Source organism: Ursus arctos, unplaced genomic scaffold (genome assembly GCF_023065955.2).
Source record: "Ursus arctos isolate Adak ecotype North America unplaced genomic scaffold, UrsArc2.0 scaffold_13, whole genome shotgun sequence".
NCBI lineage: Eukaryota > Metazoa > Chordata > Mammalia > Carnivora > Ursidae > Ursus > Ursus arctos.
The window spans coordinates 66128632-66153735 of record NW_026622797.1 but is presented as its reverse complement, the minus strand read 5'-3'; positions in this window follow the sequence as shown (position 1 = coordinate 66153735).

Sequence of the window (25104 nt, the reverse complement as noted above, 5' to 3'; positions counted from 1 at the left end):
ATAGCAAAAAACCTAAACAAACTATTAAAAAATCAGCAGAGAGGGATGCTTGGGTAGCTTAGTCAGTTAAGCAGCTGACTTTTGATTTTGGCTGAGGTCATCATCTCAGGGTTGTGAGATTGAGCCCTATGTCAGGGTTGTGAGATTAAGCCCAGCCTCTGTGCTGGGCATGGAGCCTGCTTGAGATTCTCTCTCTCTTCCTCTCCTTCTGCCCACCTCCCCCCACCAAAAAAAAAAAAAAAAAAAAATCAGCAGAGGAACTGAATACACATTTTTTTCCAAAGAAGACATACAAATGGCCAACAGGTATGTGAAAAGGTGATCAACATCACTAATCATTAGGGAAATGCAAATCGAAACCATAATAAGGTAATACCTCATACTTGTTAGAATGGATGTCATCAAAAAGACAAGACATAACAAGTGTTGGTGAAGATGTGGAGAAAAGGGAACCACTGTGCACTGTTGGTGGGAATATAAATTGGTGCAGCCACTGTGGAAAATAGTATGAAGATTTAAAGAAAATTTAAAATAGAACTATCATATGATACTGCAATTCCATTTCTGGGTATCTATTCAAAGGAAATGAAAACAGGATCTTGAAAAGATAGTTGCACTGTCATGTTCATTGAAGTATTATTCACACTAGCCAAGATATGGAAATAACCTAAGTGTCCATCAACACATTTATGGATAAAGAAGTTATAATACACACACACACACACACACACACACACACACACACACACACACACAATGGACTTAGCCATGAGAATGATGGAAATTCTTTCATTTGCAACAGTATGGATGGACCTTGAGGGCATTATAGTAAGTGAAATAAGCCAGATAGAAAATGACAAATATTGCATAGTATCATTTATATGTGAAATCTAAAAAAAAAAAAAAATGAAAATCATACTCATAGACACAGAAAGTAGAAAAGTGTTTGCCAGGTGCTGAAGGATCAGTGAAATAGGGAGAGGTTGGCAAAGGGGTACAAACTTCCAGCTATAAGATGAGTAAGTTCTGAGGATCTAATGTAAAACATTGTAATTATAGTCAATAATGCTGTCATACATGATTGAAATTTGCTAAGAGAGTACAACTTAAATGTTTGCAACCCCCCAAAAGATAAATATGTGAGATGATGGATGCATTAATAACCTGATGGGGGACTCGTCTCTCAGTGCATACATATATCAAGCCACTATGATGTAAATTTTAAATATTTTACAATTTTATGTAATTATACCTCAATAAAGCTGAAATATAAGAAATGTCACCTATAAGGAGATATTGTTATTGTCCTTCTCTCCTCCTCTTTCTCTTTGTCCTTTCTAATTCTTATGCCTCTAATTGTTTTTCTCATGTCAAATAGTGTTAGCTAACACTCCAGCATGATATTAAATAGCAGTAGAGAGAGTGGGCATCTTTACCTTCTTAACCTTAATGTTAATGCCTCTAGTCTTCACTCATTAAGATGCAGACTTTAAAATAAGTTTAATATATTTTACCATGTTGAAGAAATATCCCTCTGTTCTTATTTTTGTAAGAGTTTCTATTAGGAATCATGTTAAATTTTCTAAGTTGTGTTTAGCATCTATAGGGAGAAATATATTATTTTTCTTCTTAGAACAATTAATATGGTGAATTACGTTAATAGATTTTCTAATGCAGAAATCATTATATTCCTTGTATAAATCCCATTTAGTCATGCTATATTATTTTCTTTAAGCAGTATTAGAATATGTTAACTAATATTTTGCTTAGGATTTTTCATATTTTAGATGATGTTGGTCCTTAATATTCTTCTTAAGTGATTTTGTTAAAAATGGAATTTAAAGTTTTTTAAAGTTTTTATTCTTGGAAATAATTTATATAGCCTTGAGACTATCTGGTCTCAAAAAGTTTGGTAGAATTGCCAGTAAAACCATCGTGCCTGTTTATTTAAAAATTTTTTTTTGGTGTAGAATTCCCAGATAACTATTTCTTCTATAGAAATAAGTCTATTAAACTCTTTATCTTGATTGGAATCAATTTGATAAACTGTATTTTTCTAAGAAAGTTCCCAGTTTGCACATTTATTTACATAGGGATATGCAAAGCCATTCTTTTATCATTAGTTATTTCTTCCTTTTCATTTCTTAGTTTGTGTGCTTGTGCTTTTTCCATTTTTTAAAGATTTAATTATTTCTTTCAGAGAGAGAGTGAGCAAGCACGTACAGGAGGGGCAGAGTGAGAGGGAGAGAGATTCTCAAGCAGACTGCATGCTGAGTTTGGACCCCAGTGTGAGGCTTGATCTTACAACTCTGAGATGATTGGAGAGGAAACCAAGAGTTGGCTGCTTGACTCACTGGGCCACCCAGGTACCCCTGTGCCTTTTCCCTTTTAAATTAAGCAGTGGTTTGTCTAATTTGTTAAGTTTTATCAAAGAATCAAAATTCTGTTTTTAAAATTTTGATTTTAAAAAATTCTCTGGGAGTTGAGTTAAGATGGCAGAGGAGTAGGGGACTCCTTTTTCAGCTGGTCCCCTGAGTCGAGTTGGATAGGTACCAGACCAGCCTGAACATCCATGGAATCAGCCTGAGACGCGGGAAGATACATCTGGATCTCTACAAATGAACATCTCCAGCGATGAGTATTGAGGTATGAAGCGGGGAGCCGTGAAACTGCCCACAGATATCAGAAGATAAACAGAAGGGGGAGGGAGCCGCCACGTTAGGGTGCTGGGAAGCGGTAGCCACCTGCACGGGGAAGCGGTAGCCACCTGCACGGGGGAGCGGGCGGACTCCAGAACGGCACCCGCGAGAAAACAGACTGAGACCGTGAGCCAGGGAACACATGCCACCAGACTGAAACGGGGCTCCGGTGCACTTAAGGGAACCAGACTGAGACCGGGAGCTCCGGGAGTGCCGGGGCGGGGGGGTGGTGGGAGGGGGGGAGGGGGGGCGGCTGGCAGCTGGCAGATGGCGGTGTTAGAAACACAAAGGACAGAGATGCGCCAGCCCTGGAAGTAAGGGCTGGGACGCTGGGTGTGGGGCTCACATCCCGGGACGCTGCAGGGCTGAGCAGCACCAACAGAAGGAGAGTTAAAGTGGCCAGAACATCGGTGGAGAACGGTCCGCGATCCCTCTGTTCTGAGAGGCTGAGATTCGGCCACTGCTGCTCTGACTCTCAGAAGAGGCACAGCAAACCGCCAGGGAAAGCCGCCAGAGAACAAAAGCCTGGAAATACCAGCTCACAGTGTGCCCACCACATCCCCCCTCACAGGGGACACGGAGACTCTACCCAAACAGGGTTGCCTGAGTATCGGCATGGCAGGCCACTCCCCCCAGAAGGCAGGCTGAAAAATCAAGAAGCCCACATCCCTAAGATCCCTATAAAACAAGGGCGCATGGCCTGGGTCCCGGTCAATAATTTGGGCTCTAGACAACCCCGCACCCTCTCCTCATCAGAAAGTCGAGAAGGAGAAATCCCCCCCAGCAAAGAAAAGACAATGAGTCTGTGGCCTCTGCCACAGAACTAGTGGATATGGATATAACCAAATTATCAGAAATGGAATTCAGAGTAACAATGGTCAAGATATGTGTAGACTTGAAAAAAGTATTAACGAAAATGTTAATGAGAATATAGACTCTCTAAGGGCGGAAAGGAGAGCGAATCTGGCAGAAATTAAAAATTCTATGAGCCAAATGCAGTCAAAACTAGAGGCTCTGATGGCCAGGGTGAATGAGGCAGAAGAACGTATCAGCGAATTGGAGGATAGGTTAGTAGAAGAGAAAGCTAAAATAGAATCTGGACTTAAAAATATCCACACTCAAGAATGTAGGGTACGGGAGATTACTGACTCAATGAAACATTCCAATGTTACAATCATTGGCATCCCCGAGGGGGTGAAGAAAAACAGAGGTCTAGAAGAGATATTTGAACAAATTGTAGCTGAAAACTTCCCTAATCTAGTGAGGGAAACAAACATTTGTGTCCAAGAGGCAGAGAGGACCCCTCCCAAGCTCAACCACGACAAACCTACGCCACGTCACGTCATAGTGCATTTTGCAAATATTAGATCCAAGGATACAGTATTGAAAGCGGCCAGGGCAAAGAAATTTCTCACGTACCAAGGCAAAGGTATCAGAATTACGTCAGACCTGTCTACACAGACCTGGAATGAGAGAAAGGGTTGGGGGGCATTTTTAAAGCTCTTTCAGAGAAAAACATGCAGCCAAGGATCCTTTATCCAGCAAAGCTGTCATTCAGAATTGATGGAGAAATAAAGGCCTTCCAGAATCGCCAGTCATTGACCAATGTCGTATCCACGGAACCAGCCCTACAGGAGATATTAAGTGGGGTTCTATAAAGGTAAAAAGGCCCCAAGAATGATACAGAACAGAAGTCACAATCGATAGAAACAAAGACTGTACTGGCAACATGGCATCATTAAAATCATATCTCTCAATATTCAGTCTCAATGTATATGGCCTAAAAGCTCCCATAAATGCCACAGGGTTGCAGATTGGATAAAAAGAAATGACCCATCCATTTGCTGTCTACAAGAGACTCATTTTGAACCTAAAGATACATTCAGACTGAAAGTAAAGGGATGAAATACCATCTTTCACACCAATGGACCTCAAAAGAAAGCTGGGGTAGCAATTCTCATATCAGACAGATTGGATTTTAAACTAAAGACTATAGTTAGAGATACAGAAGGGCACTATATTATTCTTAAAGGATGTATCCAACAAGTGGATATGACAATTATAAATATATATGCCCCCAACAGGGGAGCAGCAAGATACACAAGCCAACTCTTAACCACAATAAAGAGACATATAGATAAAAATACGTTAATAGTAGGGGACCTGAACACTCCACTATCAGAAATAGACATAACACCCATGCAAAAAATCGACAAAGAAACAAGGGCTTTGAATGCCATACTCAACGAGTTGGACCTCATAGATATATATAGGACACTACACCCCAGTACCAAAGAATACTCATTCTATTCTAATGCCCATGGAACATTCTCAAGAATAGACCATGTTCTGGGACACAAAACAGGTCTCAACCGACACCAAAAGACTGAAATTATTCCCTGCATATTCTCAGACTACAACGCTCTGAAATTGGAACTCAACCACAAAGAAAAATTTGGAAGAAACTCAAACACTTGGAGTCTAAGAACCATCCTGCTCAGGAATGATTCGATAAACCAGGAAATCAAAAATTAATTTAAACAATTTACGGAGAACAACGAGAATGAAAACACAATGGTCCAAAACCTATGGGATACTGCAAAGGCAGTCCTAAGGGGGAAATACATAGCCATCCAAGCCTCACTCAAAAGAATAGAAAAATCTAAAATGCAGTTTTTATATTCTCACCTCAAGAAGCTGGAACAGCAACAGAGGGACAGGCCTAATCCATGCACGAGGAAGCAGCTGAACAAGATTAGAGCAGAAATCAATGAATTAGAAACCAGGAGTACAGTAGAGCAGATCAACAGGACTAGAAGCTGGTTCTTTGAGAGAATCAATAAAATTGACAAACCACTGGCAAGACTTATCCAAAAGAATAGAGAAAGGACCAAAATTAATAAAATTATGAATGAAAAAGGAGAGGTCACAACCAACACCAATGAAATTGGAAAGATTATTAGAAACTTTTATCAACAGCTTTATGCCAATAAATTAAGCAATCTGGAAGAGATGGAGGCCTTCCTGGAAACCTATAAACTACCAAGACTGAAACAGGAAGAAATTGATTTTTTAAACAGGCCAATTAATTATGAAGAGATTGAGTTAGTGATAAACAACCTTCCAATAAACAAAACTCCAGGCCCGGATGGTTTTCCTGGGGAATTCTACCAAACATTCAAAGAAGAAATAATACCTATTCTCCTAAAGCTATTTCAAAAAATAGAAACAGAAGGAAAGCTACCAAACTCATTCTATGAGGCCAATATTACCTTGATCCCCAAACCAGGCAAAGACCCCATCAAAAAGGAGAATTACAGACTGATTTCCCTAATGAATATGGACACCAAAATCCTCAACAACATCCTTGCTAATAGAATCCAACAGTACATTAAAAGGATTATCCATCATGACCAAGTGGGATTCATCCCTGGGATGCAAAGGTGGTTCAACATTTGCAAATCGATTGGTGTCTTGGATTTTAACCAGAAAGAAAAATTCAAAAATCATATGATTCTCTCAATAGATGCAGAAAAAGCATTTGACAAAATACAGCATCCTTTCCTGATTAAAACCCTTCAGAGTGTAGGGATAAAGGGTACATTCCTCAATCTCGTAAAAACCATCTATGAAAAGCCTACAGCAAATATCATTCTCAATGGGGAAAAGCTGGAAGCCTTTCCCTTAAGATCAGGAACACAACAAGGATGCCCACTATCGCCACTATTATTCAACATAGTACTAGAAGTCCTTGCAACAGCAATCAGACAACAAAAAGGGATCAAAGGTATCCAAATCGGCAAAGAAGAAGTCAAATTGTCTCTCTTCACAGATGACATGATACTCTACATGGAAAACCCAAAAGAATCCACTCCCAAACTATTAGAAGTTATAGAGCAATTCAGTAATGTGGCGGGATACAGAATCAATGCTGAGAAATCAGTTGCATTTCTATACACGAATAACGAGACTGAAGAAAGAGTAATTAGGGAATCCATCCCATTTACAATAGCGCCAAAAACCATACGTTACCTTGGAATTAACTTAACCAGAGATGTAAGGGACCTATATTCTAGAAACTATAAATCACTCTTGAAAGACATTGAGGAAGACACAAAAAGATGGAAAGATATTCCATGCTCATGGATCGGAAGAATTAACATAGTTAAAATGTCCATGCTACCCAGAGCAATCTACACTTTCAATGCTATCCCAATCAAAATACTGATGACATTTTTCAAAGAACTGGAACAAATAGTCCTTAAATTTGTTTGGAACCAGAAAAGGCCCCGAATTGCCAAGGAACTGTTGAAAAGGAAAAACAAGGCTGGGGGCATCACAATGCTGGATTTCGAGCTATACTACAAAGCTGTGATCACAAAGACAGCATGGTACTGGCACAAAAACAGACACATAGACCAATGGAACAGAATAGAGGACCCAGAAATGGACCCTTGGTTCTTTGGGCAACTAATCTTTGATAAAGCAGGAAAAAACATCCGGTGGGAAAAAGACAGTCTCTTCAATAAATGGTACTGGGAAATTTGGACAGCTACATGCAAAAGAATGAAACTTGACCGCTCTCTCACACCATACACAAAGATAAACTCCAAATAGACGAAAGACCTCGATGTGAGACAGGAATCCATCAAAATTCTAGAGGAGAACATAGGCAGCAAACTCTTCGACATCGGCCAAAGCAACCTTTTTCATGACACATCCCCAAAGGCAAGAGAAACAGAAGATAAAATGAACTTGTGGGACTTCATCAAGATAAAAACCTTCTGCACAGCCAAGGAAACAGTCAAAAAAACTATGAGGCAGCGCACAGAATGGGAGAATATATTTGCAAATGATGCTACAGATAAAAGACTGGTATCCAAGATCTACAAAGAACTTCTCAAAGTCAATACACGAGAAATAAATAAACAAATCATAAAATGGGCAGAAGATATGAACAGACACTTTTCCAATGATGACATACAAATGGCTAACAGACAAATGAAAAAATGTTCAAAATCATTAGCCATCAGGGAAATTCGGATCAAAACCACCTTGAGATACCACCTTACGCCAGTTAGAATGGCAAAAATTGACAAGGCACAAAACAACAATTGCTGGAGATGATGTGGAGAAAGGGGATCCCTCCCACATTGTTGGTGGGAATGCAAGTTGGTACAGCCACTCTGGAAAACAGTGTGGAGGTCCCTTAAAAAGTTAAAAATTGAGCTACCCTATGACCCAGCCATTGCACTACTGGGTATTTACCCCAAAGATACAGACGTAGTGAAGAGAAGGGCCATATGCACCCCAATGTTCATAGCAGCAATGTCCACAATAGCTAAATCGTGGAAGGAGCCGAGATGCCCTTCAACAGATGACTGGATTAAGAAGTTGTGGTCCATATATACAATGGAATATTACTCAGCTATCAGAAAGAACGAGTTCTCAACAATTGCTGCAACATGGACAGCACTGGAGGAGATAATGCCAAGTAAAATAAGTCAAGCAGAGAAAGACAATTATCATATGACTTCTCTCATCTATGGAACATAAGAACTAGGAAGATCGGTAGGGGAAGAAAGGGATAAAGAAAGGGGGGTAATCAGAAGGGGGAATGAAGCATGAGAGACTATGGACTCTGAGAAACAAACTGCGGACTTCAGAGGGGAGCAGGATGGGGGAATGGGATAGACTGGTGATGGGTAGTTAGGAGGGCACATATTGCATGGTGCACTGGGTGTTATACGCAACTAATGAATCATGGAACTTTACATCAGAAACCAGGGATGTATTGTATGGTGACTAACATAATATAATAAAAAAAACAATTTAAAAAAATTCTCTGCAGTGGGCACCTGGGTGGCTCAGTCAGTTAAGCTTCTGCCTTCAGCTCAGGTCATGATCTCAGGTTCCTGGGATCGAGTCCTTCAGTGGACTCACTGCTCAGTGGGAGTTTACTCCTACCTTTCCTTCTGCCCCTCCCCTCGCTAGTGCTCTCTGTTGCTCACTGTCTCTCAGATAAATCAAATCAAATCTTTGAAAAAATTATCTGCATTATTTATTTCTACTTTTATCTTTATCTTCCTTTTTAGTGCTTACTTCTGGTTTACTTTGTTGCTTTTTTACAACTCTTTGAATTGGAAATTTATGTATTTTAATCATTTCATTTTAATTAATATAGATGTTCAATGCTATGGATTTTCTCTTCATCACTGCCATAAATATATACAACAGACTCTTTTACATGCAGTGTTTTCATTTTTAATATTATTCACAATTTTAGTAATTTCTGTTTATATTTTTCAGTTTTTCAAAGAAATTTTTAATACAATTTAAAAAATCTAAGTTGAAAGGCCTTTTTGATTTTTCATTATACTTTACACTTCTAATTTTATTGTATTTTGATCAGTGTGTGTTATTTGTAATGTTTCTACTATATGCAACTTTATAATATATTCTTTGTCACCTAACATATTACCACTTGTGGTGAATTTTTCATGAACATCCTGAAAGAAAGTATTTTTTATTTTCAAGGTTAGTGTTGTATTTCATGTGTATTTATAGGACATATTCTATTGATTATATTGTTTAGATCTTCTGTCCTTGTTTATGTTTTTCCATTTGATTGTTTCTGTTCTGAGAGTATTGAGTACTGAGGGTACTTTCTTATTGTTTCCAATTGTCTTCTACATCTATGCCCATACCTTTATATTTAACTTTTAAAAAATTACTGTTTTAGATATATCTCTTGTAGACAGAATATTAGGTTTTGTTTTATGAACCAATGTGAAATTTTAATAGGCAAGTCAAGCTAATGCACATTTATTGTTATGATATGTTTGGTGCTGACTGTGTCATATTATTTTATATAGTAATTACTGTATTATGTCATATTTATTATATTTCTTTCTGTAATGTGTGCATTTTTGCTACTTTAAAAAAGTTTCTTTTAGTATTTAAGAAAATTTGTGTCTTTCTATTTATTACCATGTGTTTATACTTTTTATAGTTCATTTAATTCCTGTCTTTCTTACTTAACAATTAAAATCTCTTTTGTTAATTTTAAAGTGTATCGTTTCACTCCCACTTACTACCTGTATAATGACTTTATTCTATTTTCCACTTTTTCTCTTTATCCTCCCAGTAGTTGCATTTATTCTACTTTGTTATATACAATGTTTATATGTTACTTTCTGACCAATGTCCCCATTAAGCTCCACATTTAAGTGTATTTAATGTTCACCAGAGTGCCTTTGCTGAAGTCTCCCCAGTTCTCTATTGGCTGAATAAAGATCATTCTCTATTTTATTCCTTAAGAAGGGCACATGTGTACAATATTCTTTGAGTTTCTGCACATTTAAAACTGCTTTGTACAGCTTCAAAGGGTAACCCGAGTGGATATAAAATTCCTTACTCTTTCCTTTTCAAAAATTTCTGGAGAATGTTGTTCCACTGTTGCCTTTCTTTTTGTATTGCTCTTGAGAAGTCTCATACCAGTCAATTTTTCTTGCCATCATAACTAATTTGATCTTTTTGTCTGTAGGTCCTAAGATTTTTTCTTGTTCATTTATGCACTCTAGTAGTTTTACTAGGACTGTTTTATCTACTTTTCTCATGTATACATTTAAATATGTAAAATTTGCTATCTCTCATTTCTAGAATATTTTCCTTGATTATGTTTTTAAATTTTAGTTCTGTTTTATTATTTTGTGTTTTTTTATTCTGGGATTCCAATTATATGTATTTTGGACTTCCTTTTCCTGTTTTTCCATTTTAAGTATTTTTCTCTGAACTCTTTCACTTCTTTCTTTATCTTATTTTCATTCTCTTGGTTTTTTATTCTGCCTTTCTTTTCTTTTTTTTTTAATATTTTATTTATTTATTTGACAGAGAGAGACGGCCAGCGAGAGAGGGAATACAAGCAGGGGGAGTGGGAGAGGAAGAAACAGGCTCCCAGCGGAGCAGGGAGCCCGATGAGGGGCTGGATCCCAGTACACTGGGATTATATCCTGAGCCGAAGGCAATCACTTAACGACTGAGCCACCCAGGCGCCCCTCTTTTTCTTTTTCATTTGAGAGAGAGAAAAAATGAGCAGGGGGTAGGGGCAGAGGGAGAGGGAGAAGTAGACTTCCCTCTGAGTGGGGAGCCCAATGCGAGAATTGATCTCAGGACCCTGAGATAATGACCTGAGCCGAAGGCAGACTCTTAACTGACTGAGCCACCCAGGCACCCCTATTCTGCCTTTTTCAGTATCTGTCATTAAATATTCATTTAAATTTACTCTGTTGGGGGCATTGTTTGATTAATTTTTTCCCTGAGGTTGTGTGTTCTCTACACCAATTTCTTTTTTTTTCATTATGTTCATTTATTAAGAGACTATCCATAAAACATGCTGCTATTGAACATGACTCTTAAAAACATGTTTTATTTAATTACATTCCTAATATTTTAGTGAACTTTATCACATTTATCTCTGATATCAGCATTTATATACAACCATCCTTATTTTTTTAAACATTTTTATATTTAAATTCAATTTAGTTAACATATACTGTATTATTAGTTTCATGGGTAGAATTTAGTGATTCATCAGTTGCATATAACACATAGTGCTCATTACATCAAATGCCCTCCTTAAAGCCCATCACCCAGTTCCCCATCCCCCCCCCAGTAACCCTAAGTTTGTTTCCTAGAGTTCAGCATCTCATGGTTTGCTTGCCTCTCAATTTTCATCTTATTTTATTTTTCCTTCCCTTCCCCATGTTCATCTGTTTTGTTTATTAAATTCCACATATGAGTGAAATCATATGGCGTTTGTCTTTCTCTAACTGATTTCACTTAGCATAATACCCTCTAGTTCCATCCATGTTGTTGCAAATGGCAAGATTTCACTCTTTTTGATGGCTGAGTACTATTCCATTGTATATATATACCACATCTTCTTTATCCATTCTTCTGTGGCAGACATCTGGGCTCTTCCCATATTTTGGCTAGTTTGGACATGGCTGCTATAAACATTGGGGTGCATGTGCCCCTTTGAATCACTATTTTTGTATCCTTTGGATAAACAACTAGGAGTGCAATTGCTAGATCATAGGGTAGTTCTATTTTTAACCTTTTGAGGAACCTCCATACTGTTTTCCAGAGTGTCTGCACTGGTATGCATTCCAGTGTAAGAAGGTTCCCCTTTCCCTGCATCCTCGCCAACATCTGTCGTTTCCTGAGTTGTTAATTTTAGCCATTCTGACTGGAGTGAGGTGGTACCTCATTGTGGTTTTGATTTGTATTGCACTGATGATAGGTGATGTTGAGCATTTTCTCATGTATCTGTTAGCCATTTGTATCTCTTCTTTGGAGAAATGTCTGTTCATGTCTTCTGCCCAGTTCTTAACTGGAATTTTTGTTTTTTGGATGTTGGGTTTGATAAGTTCTTTATAGACTTTATATCCAAAATCTATAAAGCCCTTTATCTGATATGTCATTTGTGAATATCTTCTCCCATTCCACAGGTTGCCTTTTTAGTTTTTTTGATTGTTTTAGCTTTTTATCCTGCTGAAGTCCAATAGTTCATTTTTGCTTTTGTTACCCTTGCCTTTGGAGATGTGTCTAGCAAGAAGTTGCTTTGGCCAAGGTCAAAGAGGTTGTTGTCTGTGTTCTCCTTTAGGATTTTGATAGATTTATGTCTCACATTTAGGTCTTTCATCCATTTTGAGTTTATTTTTATGTGTGTACATCAGTTTCTTTATTTAATAAATTCCCGTGTATATTTTCCAGTTTTTTTAAAGAAAAGATTTATTTTTAAAATTCTAAATCTAATTTTCTTGTAATTTTCAAAAGTTCACTTCATACTATGATTTTCTAGAGTTGGAGGATTTTTTATTTCAGAAGATATTTTGAAATGAGTTATTTCATATAGGTATTTTAAGACTTGGTCCCTTTGCTAAGGAAAAGGTCTTCTGATGGGCTAGGGGCAAAATAAAATTCCACCAAAACTTCCACTAACAGGCTGAACTTTATTTAGTAGAAGCAACATACAGGATATGGAAAGTGCTGGAACTGGACAATACTTCTTCTCCTGGATCTCTTTGAAAACTTCCTTCTAGAGGTACTCTCTTTCTTTTCCATACCCAGCAGATGGGGTTTGGGGATGACTTGTACAAATACTGGTCTTGGATGGTCAGTCAGAAAAGGAAACCCAGCTTAGGTGTCAGACCAATTTTACTTTAGGATCTGAAGAAATGAAAGTTTATTCTTCTTTTTTTCTTTCCTGTCCTGCCATTGAAATGATAAGCTCTATGATGCTAAACTCAAAGTCTGGGCTTGGGGAAAGGGATTGTGGACTAGAATGCATGGGCCTTTGGATAAAGAGAAGTCTTTGAGGTTTATATGTGGTCTGACACAAATCTCTAGAGAGGAGGTTTATGTTGAGGAAAATTAAAACCCTTTTATTTCTCCCACCGCCCCCAGCATGTAGCCCCCATACTTTCATCTTTACCCAATTTCTATTTTTCTCCTGTTCTCATAAGAATTCCCTCATACTGCTTAAGAACAGTTCTTTTCAGCTGGACCCTGATGCAGCCCCTTTTGCATCCCTTAGAAACTTCCTCTCTCTCAGTCTTCCATTCTCTCTCCTGAATCTTAAACATCCACTGTATTTAAACCTCTTGCCCTCTGATGGGGACTACACTTTAGATTACACAGCTGCTTAAGTTTTTATCATCCTTAAAGATTCTTAAAATCTTCCTTCATGGGGCGCCTGGGTAGCACAGTGGTTAAGCGTCTGCTTTCGGCTCAGGGCGTGATCCCAGTGTTATGGGATCAAGCCCCACATCAGGCTCCTCCGCTGGGAGCCTGCTTCTTCCTCTCCCACTCCCCCTGCTTGTGTTCCCTCTCTCGCTGGCTGTCTCTATCTCTGTTGAATAAATAAAAATAAAATCTTAAAAAAAAAAAGAATTATTTAAAAAAAATCTTCCTTCATGTTATGCTACAGCTACTATACAATTTATTTTTTTCTTCTTTTTAAAAAAACTTCTCAAAAGAGTGTTTCATATTTGCTGCCTTTAATCCCCCTCATTCAATTTATGTCTCCATTCTATGTTCTTGCCTCTGTGTTTCTAGCACTTATTAAAATGTTTCTCTCTAACATCACCCATAACTTCTAATTTTCAATTCTAACATTGTTCAGTCCTTATTCCACAGGAATTCTACAGTTTCTTGGCTTCTATTCCATAGAACACACTAGTTCTCCTTTTGGTTTTCTGCCTGGGCCTCCGTGGTTTCCTCTGTAAACTTTTCTCAAGAAAGTGACCATAGGCCTGTATCCTTAATAACTCCTGCTAATCATTTGCTTAGCTCAGTGCCTGGAATAGAGCAGAAACTCAACATTTTTAAAAAACACTGAATAAGTGAAATAAAACTTTCAAGCTATGATCTTCAATGTATTACCTGAAATAATAAGGCCCAGCTAAGACTGTAGGCTCCATTATTTTCTAATATCATTCACTCAAGAGACATTTATATTGGGAGATTTTACAGATAAATCTGTATTTCTTCCTTTTTTTGCTTAATGTGAAGCTGTGGCAACACTGATCTGGCATTTCTTTAGGGCAACCTGTCATGGAATTGAGTAGCTGCTGTTCTCTTATGAATGGGCATAAGCTCTTAAGCTTGATTTGATTCATTACTTTACCTTGCCTGCCTGGGGCATTTCAATTTGGCTCTCCTATTTCAACCTATTATCTATGCCCAAACCTTATCTTATGATATCCCAAGGAAGTAATGATGGTCCTAGGTAGGTGGTTAGGAATAAAGGGACTTGGTATCCTAAACACTTTTACTCCTAACAATTAGGTCTTCCATATATATTCATTGTTTGACCTAACACGCAATTGACTTATAAAGAACTTTTGGAAACTTTAATCTACGAAGCAGAACTGGTAGAGTCAAACCTCAGTTATACATGTTTTAAAGAGAAGGCCATCACAAACACAAAATAACTTTATATTATGAAAGTATGCCTTGTTTATAAAAAATAACAATTTGAACTTATAAAGCAAAGACATCATGACTTGATAATTTTTGTTATGCATTGTTTCTTTATAAAAGTACTCAGTACTATATAATTTTAAGTAGAAACTATCAAGCCCAGGTAAGACATGCTTTTATTTAGAAATAACTGACCTTTTTAATTGAGCTCAATATTGAGAACACCCATTATTTAAAAAATTAAACTTTTAAATGAAACATAAATATTTCAGAAAGAAATCTATTCAATTTCTTTGTTTTAGTGCAGTAACTATGTTAATTCATCTGCAGTGTTGGGGGTGCCTGGGTGGCTTAGTTGGTTGAGCGTCTTACTCTTGGTTTCAGCTCTGGTGATGATCTCATGGGTCATGAGATCAGCCCCATGTCGGGCTCTGTGGGGAGTATGCTTGAAGATTCTCTACCTCTTCCCCTCCCCCCACTTGTGTTTGTGTGTACGTGCTCTCTCTCTGAGATAAATAAATCTTTAAAAAATTCATCTGCAGTATTTTAATTTAAGCTCATAGATCTTTATATGCTTGTAATCAATGGGTTGTACAGCATTATCTGCTATTTTTTATTTCGTATTGTTTTAATGAGCATTTACCTGCTTGTATTTTATACTTAGCCTTTCATTGGCATTGTATGTTCTATCAAATCAATGTCAGGATGTGAACTTTTTTGGAGATTTTATTTTTATTTTATTTTTCAGTGCTATATTAATTATAAATTTTTAAAATAAATATATAAATATAGCCTTATAAATATCTTTTAATATTTTTAATTCCCTTCAAATGATTTCCTCCCATTTTTTCCTTGAAACTATTTTCTATCTTGGCCTTTTGGAAAGTACTTATCATTCCTTCTCTTGTCTTTTTTTATGGCCTCTTTAACTGTTGTTAGTCCTTAACTGTCATCTAGCTCTCTGAAGCAATCTGTTTGGGAATTTTGTACTTCCAGTCTCATTCAAGCGTGTCTATATCTCAGGTGTCTATATAATGCATAAATGCAGACCTTTATAAAGTACATACTGTTAACCAGGCTCTCTTTTAGGAGATATAGTGGTGAATAGGATATGGTTTCTGCTCTCAAAGGCCATCCAATCTAGATGAAGATATAGACATTCAGCTATACTTGCAATAAAATAATACGGGTTATATACAAAGGAGACATAAAGGAGAAACTCATCAGTTCCACTGAGTCAGGGAGTATCAGTAAAGTTTATATAGAGAAGGTCATTTTTGAGTTCAGTTTTGAAATAGGGGTAATTGTTCAGTAGCTAGGAGGGGTGGAAAGTGTGAGTAGGGGAATTGTGGAGAGAAGGGCAATTCAAGAAGAGAGAGTTACCCAGTCAAAGCTACTGAGATGTAAACCAGGTAGACTATTCAGACAATTCCATATATTTCCATTGTTTGAAACTCTTAAGAAAGAAACAAGGATAAGATTATGAGGCCTAAACTCCATATAGATTATGAGAATAGTAATTAAAGAATTACAAGTAAAGAAGTAACATGATGATCTGACTTGCATTTTAGACCATTCTAGTAATTATATGGAGGAAGGCTAAAATGGGATCCAGAGCAGGCAATAGAAACAGTTAGGGGACTATTGCCATAAAGCAGGCATGAGTTGACAAGAGTCTAAAGCAAGATGACAGTAGTAAAGATGGATAAATAGGAATGGGGAAAATCACTGAGGATTTGGTTACTGATTGGCTGTAGTCAGTGAGGTAAAAGAAGGAGATGAAGATGAATCTTAAGTTTCTGACTTGAGTGACAATAAATATTTTTCCAGTGAATAAACAGCATGGATAATGGTACTAACCAAGAGAAAGAATTAAGACAATGAGTTCTGTTTCGGCTAATATAAACTGCAGGTGCCAGTGTCAGATGAGTGGTTGGGATATGATAATACTGAAATTCTGGAGAGAGGTCTGAGCAGGAGCTATACAACTGTGCTGTCAGCCCTGAACAGTTCCTTATTTTCAATTGTTGCAAGACGTGTCCACCTATATATTCTACCATCATCTAAAATTCAACATAATAAAATTCTAACTCCTCAGCTTTTCCCCACCTGATTTTCTTATTTTCCTCATGGTTAATTGTATAGCACTGCTAAACCATACCATTTACTTCTAGACTCTAAACCACAGAGGTAAGATTTATGCTTTCCATCTTTATTGTTTTTGCCAAACTTGCATATAGTCAAGTCCTGCAATTTCTTTCTTCAGAATTTCTCCAGTTTTCTAATTATTCAGAAAGCTAGGTTTCAGTCCTGAGTGCTGCTAATGGGGAAGATGACTGACTTGTACAAGCGATACAATCTTCCTAGCCCCTAGTTTCCACATCTGATAAAATAGATAATGAGTGAATTCTCTTGCAGGTATTCAGTCTGGTACCTTTTTTTTCTGATTCTGGTACTACCATCTAGGTATATATAAGTGCCTCCAAACTGGTGTTCCAGCTTTTGGTGTCATTTTCATTCAATCCTATGCATATAATTGTTACCTGAAGCTTCCTTAAACACTAATCTTTCATGTTATATCCTTGTTCATGAAGTAGCCTAATGGCTCCCTTTGGCTTATTGAATCAAGCCTGACTTCTTTGTCAAAATATCAAAATTCTGTAAAATGATTTTTCTGCCTAGCCAAATTTATCCTTCATTTTAACATATTCACTTATTTCTAGTCAGTCTGGACTTTGGACTCATTTCTTCAAAGACTTTTCCCAACGTAAAAATCCAGTATCTTTCCCCTGAATCCTAAATTATCTTCCAAAGATCAGCTCAAATCCTCTCCTCTAGAAAGATTATACTGAACCATTCCATTCCTTAGAGTTCTTCTTTCCTCTGATTTGCAAGAACATTTGTATTCTATGGCACAACTTAGCACTCAGTTATCCATTGGCTTGATTTTTGGCTGATTTCTGTGTGGGGACCATCTTCTGTGTCTGTTACTGCCTAACAGAGTATGAAGCCTAACACATTGTAAATACACGTTGGTTTTTTAGCTTTCAGGAGCACACACATTTTTCAAAACAAGGAACAGACTATAACCTCAGTGTTTAAAGTAGCAAGGCAAAATAACAAAGCCAGAACTCTGTTGGAGAGATAATCTGTAAAATGATTAAAAATCATACACCAGAATGGACATGGGTAATTGAAGAGCCTAAATAGTCTCTTAAATAGAAAATTAACTCTTCAATTATTTTTGGTGTATTTATATGCAGTTGCTAATTTGGGCTAAATGGGTTCAGGTATTATCAATAGAAATTGTGCATTTAGGTATTGAATCATCTATGCATCATAAAAGCATCTTGGTTTTAAGGATGCCACTTTTGGCTACTGGAGACATTTAGTGCAATTTCAATTTATATATTGTCTTAACAAAATTTAGAACAGATTCCACGAATTTTGTGAAGAAAGCAGCTACAAATGGCTGTAAAATACCTGGGTATACTTATAGGTAATATTTAGCAGAGTTTTGAAATTTGAATGCCTCTTTGAACTTCACAATTTATTTCTATTATGTTATATTTCAAAAGAAAAAAGAAATTATCTGCCACACCTCATCTTTTTTCCATATCTGTCATCAAACACTTATTTGGCTTTACAGTTGTTGTTTAGTACTTTCATATTTTGCAAGGCATCTTGAAATAATTTTAATTAATATGACAAGCGTGTTACAGAAATACTGTGTGATTCTACATGAATTTCTATATGAGGTCCTCTGGTATCTCTTGGCTTTTGGTTATCTCCTAATTTTAAGAAAGTTTATCCTGCCATGCCACTGCCTTCAAAATTTTAAAGCCTTCCCGATTAAGAGTGCACCACAGAGCAAAGTTAGACCAACCTACATTCATAACTTAAATGTAAACCCTCATGTGCTAAGACAGAGAATCACAATTCATATTCTATATTCCCTAAGGTTGAATGAGTATCTAGACTCCTGAGAACTGGATGTCAGTAGGCTCTAACACAGTGAATCTCAGTGTAGCAAAGGTGGTGGAAAACCATATCAAGGACTGAAAAGCTGAAAGGGACAAATCTGTCTTCTAAACACAGGAGACCCAGAGAATATGGAGAATGGCAGAGACCTTGTGGTTTCCATCTGTTCAGTAACAACTTGGGTAAACATTGCAGTTGGTTTTTGTTCCCTGCCCCTATCCTGCTGGTGTTTGCTTACTCTTCACTGAATCTGCATTATATGTTCTTATTAACGAGCACAATCTGCTTTTCTGTGATTTTAATGTGATTGTACAGCCGCTTGTAATATAGTGATAGTGACACTATCACATGGTTTATGTTTTATAGTTTACAAAACAGTTCATAGACATTATTGCATATGATCCTTATGGCAAGCCTGTGATGTAGGTAAGGCAGAAGTTATTTTTCTCATGAATAATTTGAGGATCAGAGCAGTTAGTTGATTTTTTTTTTTTTAACAAGATCACACAGCTAGTGGAGTGGTGTTGAAACTGGAACTGAGGTCTCTTGACCAAAAGCCCAGAGATCTTTCTATTATTCTTGGATTTCTATTATCAAGCTTGTTAATACCCCCATTCATAGATGATTTTGATTAATGGGAAAATGGTGATAAAGACGTGAAAGGATTCACATTTTATAAAAGAATGAGGATGAAGACTAAGTCTGCCCATGTTACGTTTCTGATTTAATCATAGAATTGTAGGATTTGATAATCTATAGAGCAATGAATAGATACAATCTTTTTTTGTTATTATATACCTGAGTTCTTGATTTGTGGGATCCTGGGGAAAAATACATCTTGTTTTCAAATCATCTTGGGGGGGGGGCTCTAGTCTCTCCCAATATGACCCTTTCCATTATCTTAACTTTCCTCATCACAAAATATTTATTTCTATCTAACCTAAATCCTGACTGCTGTCATTTAAGCCCAAATCCTTTTGTTCAGTAGGTGCTAGTGTACAATTTTTATTTATAGCTTCGGAAGGATGCAGGAAATATATCTGAATGATTTCTGACTGCTGACAAGCCCTAATAACTGATAGTTCCAGGCATTGAGCTGAATGTCCTTTGGCAAAGATGGCTATTTTGAGGGGGAAAAGACAGAAACTGGCAAAAACTTTTTTCATGCAGGTGTGATTTTATGATGGAATTTTATGACAGAAACCAACCAAGTGTCCTTTATATGGTTTATGATGTTATCAGCTCCTGGGCTGAGATTATTCATGTTTATTTAGCTTGAAGCAAATTAAAAATCAGACAAGAATATTGTGATATAATTTTGATTTTATAGATGTAATCTGACACCCAAGTAACTTCAGAGAAGTTTCCTACTTTTATTTGTGCTATTTTGTGATGTTCTGAAAAATGATTTTTTCAGAGGCATGTATTGTGCTTATCTGTGTGACTTATACAATTTGGAGTACTCTATCAGCACTTGATATTAATGGCAAAGAAGAAAATCTCTGCATATGATTGTTATTTTTCCATCCTCAATGGTTTTAAAAATAGGATTTTAAAAGTTAGTCCACTATGAAGAAAAAATTTGTAGCTAGAGTTCTCTGTGTATATTGATGCAGTTCTTTGATTTTGTTTTTTCTTCAATCCATACAATAAATGGGGGTAAAATTCATGGAAGAAGTTTGTGTTTCTCTCTTCTGAAGTTCTACTTTGTTATCATGCATGTTAAGAGCCAGAAGCAGGTCCCTTTAAGAGGGGTCTTAGAGCACCTGTCACTTTCATGGGTAACCTTTCCTTTGCAGTATGTGAGCCTGGCCCTGACCAAATCTGATTGGCCCAGTTGTGAGCATTAGACTCAAAACAGCATTTATAGGCTGACCAGTCTATCCCTTCCAATGTTGACCTCCCAATTCCCTTGGCCTTTATACTTTATAAGCAGCATGTGTATACATGTGTGCATATAAATTCCTCCCTTACTTTTCCTACAACTCCAGGCCTTCCTTATTAGCTCTTTGCACCTCCATTCAATCTATTTAATATTCAGTGCGTTATTTTCTACTTTTCTTTGTGAATCTCCCGTTGTTCATACTGCATTGGTCTCCTTCCTACCCTTTTCTCAAGCCCCTTCTTTCTCTATCACAAGCATACACAAGTTTAAAATAAATAATTGGGAATTAGCATCTAGGCATGTCATTTTAAATTTTAATAGCAATTGTGAATGGATAGCATCTCTGCTTGGCACATAAATTATTATATATGACTCCAACTCAAGTCAACTCTGTTATCGAAACACCTGCAGGGACACCTGAGTGGCTCAGTTGGTTAAGCATCTGCCTTCAGCTCAGGTCGTGATCCCAGGGTCCTGGGATCGAGTCCTGTATCGGGCTCCTTGCCCAGTGGGGAGCCTCTGCCTGCCACTCCTCCTGCTTGTGTTCTCTCTCTCTCCACCAAATAGATAAATAATATCTTAAAGAAAAAAAAAGATACCTCAAGGCCATAAGCTCAACACTAGTTTCTTGGGGATGTGATCAGACCTTAGTGGCCTATGCTTCTTAGTTATGCAAGATAAATAAGTTCTAGAAATCTTCTGTACAACATTGTACTGATAGATAACAATACTGTATTGCACACTTAAAAATCTGTTAAGAGGATAAATATGTTAAGTGTTCTTACCGCAATGAAACAAAATAAAGTGACACTCCCTTCCTCCTAACTTGTTCAAAATTTTAGGTAGAACACACTCTGGGATCTGTATTTGTCCTATGTACTCTGTGTCCTGAGATCTTAAGTATTTCAACCTCTGACTTAGGACTAATATTGATCAGAAACTATAAATATTCATGACCTAGGACCCTACTTAAGAGGATAAATGGTATAATACAATCTATTTAGCTTGGGGTTTCAAGATGGTTGTTGATGATCACTCCATTAGTAATTTGTTTTTGAAACTTGAGTCTGTAACCTCCTTAATTTAGCTGATGCATAGAGAGCACATATTGAAACTCAGGCTCAGCTTTAAAAACGATAAACAATTTTAAAAGACAGCTTGTAAATTTCATTTCACACAACACAAATCAGAGATTCAGACGTAGTATATAGGTTTAACTTTGATTATGGTACTTGGTAACAGACAGTACCTTGTGGCTGTGAATCATGCATGTGTGCACAGCCTCACGTATATAGGATATGCCTCTATAAAGATCCTCTGCAGGGGACTGTATCAGTCAGGTTTAGTTAGGAAGCAGGAACGCTATGAGTATTAGGGGAATAGGAGATTTTTTATAGGGCTTAGACCTGACACAAACGTGGGAGGAACTGGGGAAGTACAGTCCTGAAGAGGAGTTGGAAGATCTGAGAAGGAGTTACTAACCAGTCTGCCTGAAGCACTGGCCAAGATGGACAAGTTGGAGCTTGCAGGGAAATCTGTGTCACCTGATCTGAGTAGCCTAGCTCATCAAGCTGCCAAAGTCAGACCATAGAAAAATCTTTGGGAATCTGTTGCTTTGTGTGGCTATTACCTCTGAGGGTCTATAGCTGAGCCTGGGGCCACTGTTAGCCAGCGGGGCCATCTGTCAGGGAGAACTGGGCATAGAGACGAGGAGGGTGAGAATAAGCTGGGACCTACCAAGTTCCTCTGCATCTCTTTGCTACCATGTCTAACTGTAACCACCCTCCAAAAGTAAAGTTTGCTGCTTCACTTCTGTCTTCCATTCTTAGACAAATTCCTCTTTTGGCCAACTTTAATCCGGAAGCTTCAGGGTGTCTCAGCTTCACCAAGCTGACAGCATAGCACAACACAGGACTGTCAGTGTCTACAGGGCTTTGTAAGACAGAAGAGTTATTGTTTGTGTTTTAGAAACAGCACATTCGAAGAGTGTCATTTGAAGTTTGTTGAAAGGTACACCTGCTGACAAGTATCCCCCATCCATTGTTCTGTCTTCAGTGGTGCTGAGGGTTCTCATCATCAGTCTCTATTTTTGATTAAAGTATTGTGTTTATAAAAGTTTCCAGTAAAAATGCAAAATCTGGGAGAGTTAATACACTAAATCTTGTTAGTTTATCATTTATATAAACATTACTTTATCACTTTGCTGGCCTAACATCTGAAGATGTTTGGGTAAAGAAGATAGAGAAAGCTCCAGTGATATCCTAGAAGGTAAGAGTGAGTTTAGTATCTCAGTTGAAAGCCCCTAAACATATAGGGGATACATACATGGAGAACAAAGGGTGCAGAAGTGGAATTTTCTTACTTAACTGTATTTTCTAGTAATAATTCTGCTTAGAATTAGCCTCTTCACTATATTGCTCAAGGATGAAATTACAAATGATACTCGTGAGATATTAATATTCATATTTATGTTCATGAAGTTAACACTAGAATATTTAGAATAATCTTCAGCTTGAAATGGGATGTTACTGTGCAATAATTTTTTTCTTTAGTACTAGGAAAAACAACTTATTTTCAGGTTGCCTGGTCTTTACACATATTATTTTAATTTAGCATTGCTTGATTCTATTATAAATCTTGGGATGGAAGTTTAAGACAAGGGTGTTTATTAAGTTTTCCCTTCCCTCCCCTCCCCTCCCCTCCCCTCCCCTCCCCTCCCCTCCCCTCCCCTCCCCTCCCCTCCCCTTCCCTTCCCTTCCCTTCCCTTCCCTATTTTCTCTTTTCTTCTTTTCTGATGTGGTTCTTTAAACAAAATGCAGTGGTGATTTCTGGCTCTGACCTCTGGCCAACTGTGATCTCCTGCAAATTGGCTTGAGCGCTTTCCTTTCAATGGGCAAGATTTCAGGCAGAGACAGGGGCACCTGGAGGCAGCTACTTGTTTTCTTGTTACTGTGAGATGTGATGTACAAGATCAAAATTAGGTAAACATAATAGATCAACACTGAGGACATTCAAAGTGAGCAATTTCTTCTAGTTTATACATGAGGTGGCAAGATAAATTAATAAGGGAAATTTACATGGTTGGCATCACAGACATCTCAGCTAGGCTGCTGACAAAAGGTCACAACTCCCTTGTCACAGAGACAGCGAACAGTGAGGCTAAAATGATTTGTTTTCAAATATTGTTTAGATACTTTATACTCTGTGGTGACAGAGGAGTGTCTCTTTTTCTCTCCTTCCTCTCCTGCTCCTTGACTCTTTAGCTTACTTGTGAGCATGCACATGCTCTCTTTTTCTAAAAACATGCAGAAGCAATAAATCAGCCAGTTTAAGAAGATCCAGCCAGCCGAACACAGATCGATTTCACAGGGAAGTCGATGGGCTGCTAATAGAATTACAACTACCTGTCAAAACAGGGAAAACATATCTGTGACAGTGACAAAGGGCAAATCAATTTAATAAGAGGTTTTTTTTTCTTACAGAGACATAAATGTGGAGTACATGGGTCTCTCTGAGAGTCTGTAATTGTGAATAGAAACCATATACTTGGACTGTTAAAGCTGAGGTTATGTCAATGATTCTGGGAGAGCATACAGACTCTTTTCTAAGGGGTTTGTCTGGTAACTGTAACAATTTGCTTTGTAATAGCATATAACAGGGAGCTACTGCCTGGAAACACATTCTTTTAACTTTGTTATCCCAAATAAGTTGGTCTTGTCCATTAAATAAATTATATTCCCAAGAACTTTGCATTTTCATGTTTCCTGTTGTATCTCATTTCAACAAGGAATTGTGCATTGCCAAGAACATCTCTCTGGCAAATCTTTATCTAAGTCAACTTGATCATTTTCAGAGGACTCGTAAAACTGTTAGCAATGTGACTTTTAGTAACAGTAACTTCTGTGTTCAGGCTTAGTTTCTTGCAAAGGGAATCTTAATCATGACCACAACTGGAACACAACCCCCAGCTTAAACCATTGTGTATTAACACGGGGCTCTTTTAGGTCAAGGACATGATTTTTATATTTATTTTTTAAGATTTTATTTATTTATTTGAGAGAGACAGAGATAGTGATAGAGAGCACGAGCGGGGAGGAGAGGGAGAAGCAGGTTTCCCTGCTGAACAGGGAACCCGATGTGGGGCTTGATCCCAGGACCCTGGGATCATGACCTGAGCCAAAGGCAGATGTTTAACCGACTGAGCCACCCAGGCACCCAAGGACTTGATTTTTAAAAAGAATTTAATACGCATTAACTTACCCCAGCACCATGGATTTTCTGCAAAACAAACAAATGAACTGCGACATAATAAGAAATATGTATTTGGCCTCTGCCCCCATTTCCTGGTTTATATATATTTCCTTGAAATCTCTGAAGTGACAAGTGACTTTTTGTATGCTACTGAGATGACTAGTGCCTGTGGGGCTTCTGGGTAACCTCAGGATCGAGGCTGGTTGCCAGGGGGAACCAACCAAATCTTTAAAAGGTTGAAAGTTTCAGCCCCACTCCTTGACCTCTGGGGAGGGGAGAGGGGCTGGAGTTTGAGTAAAT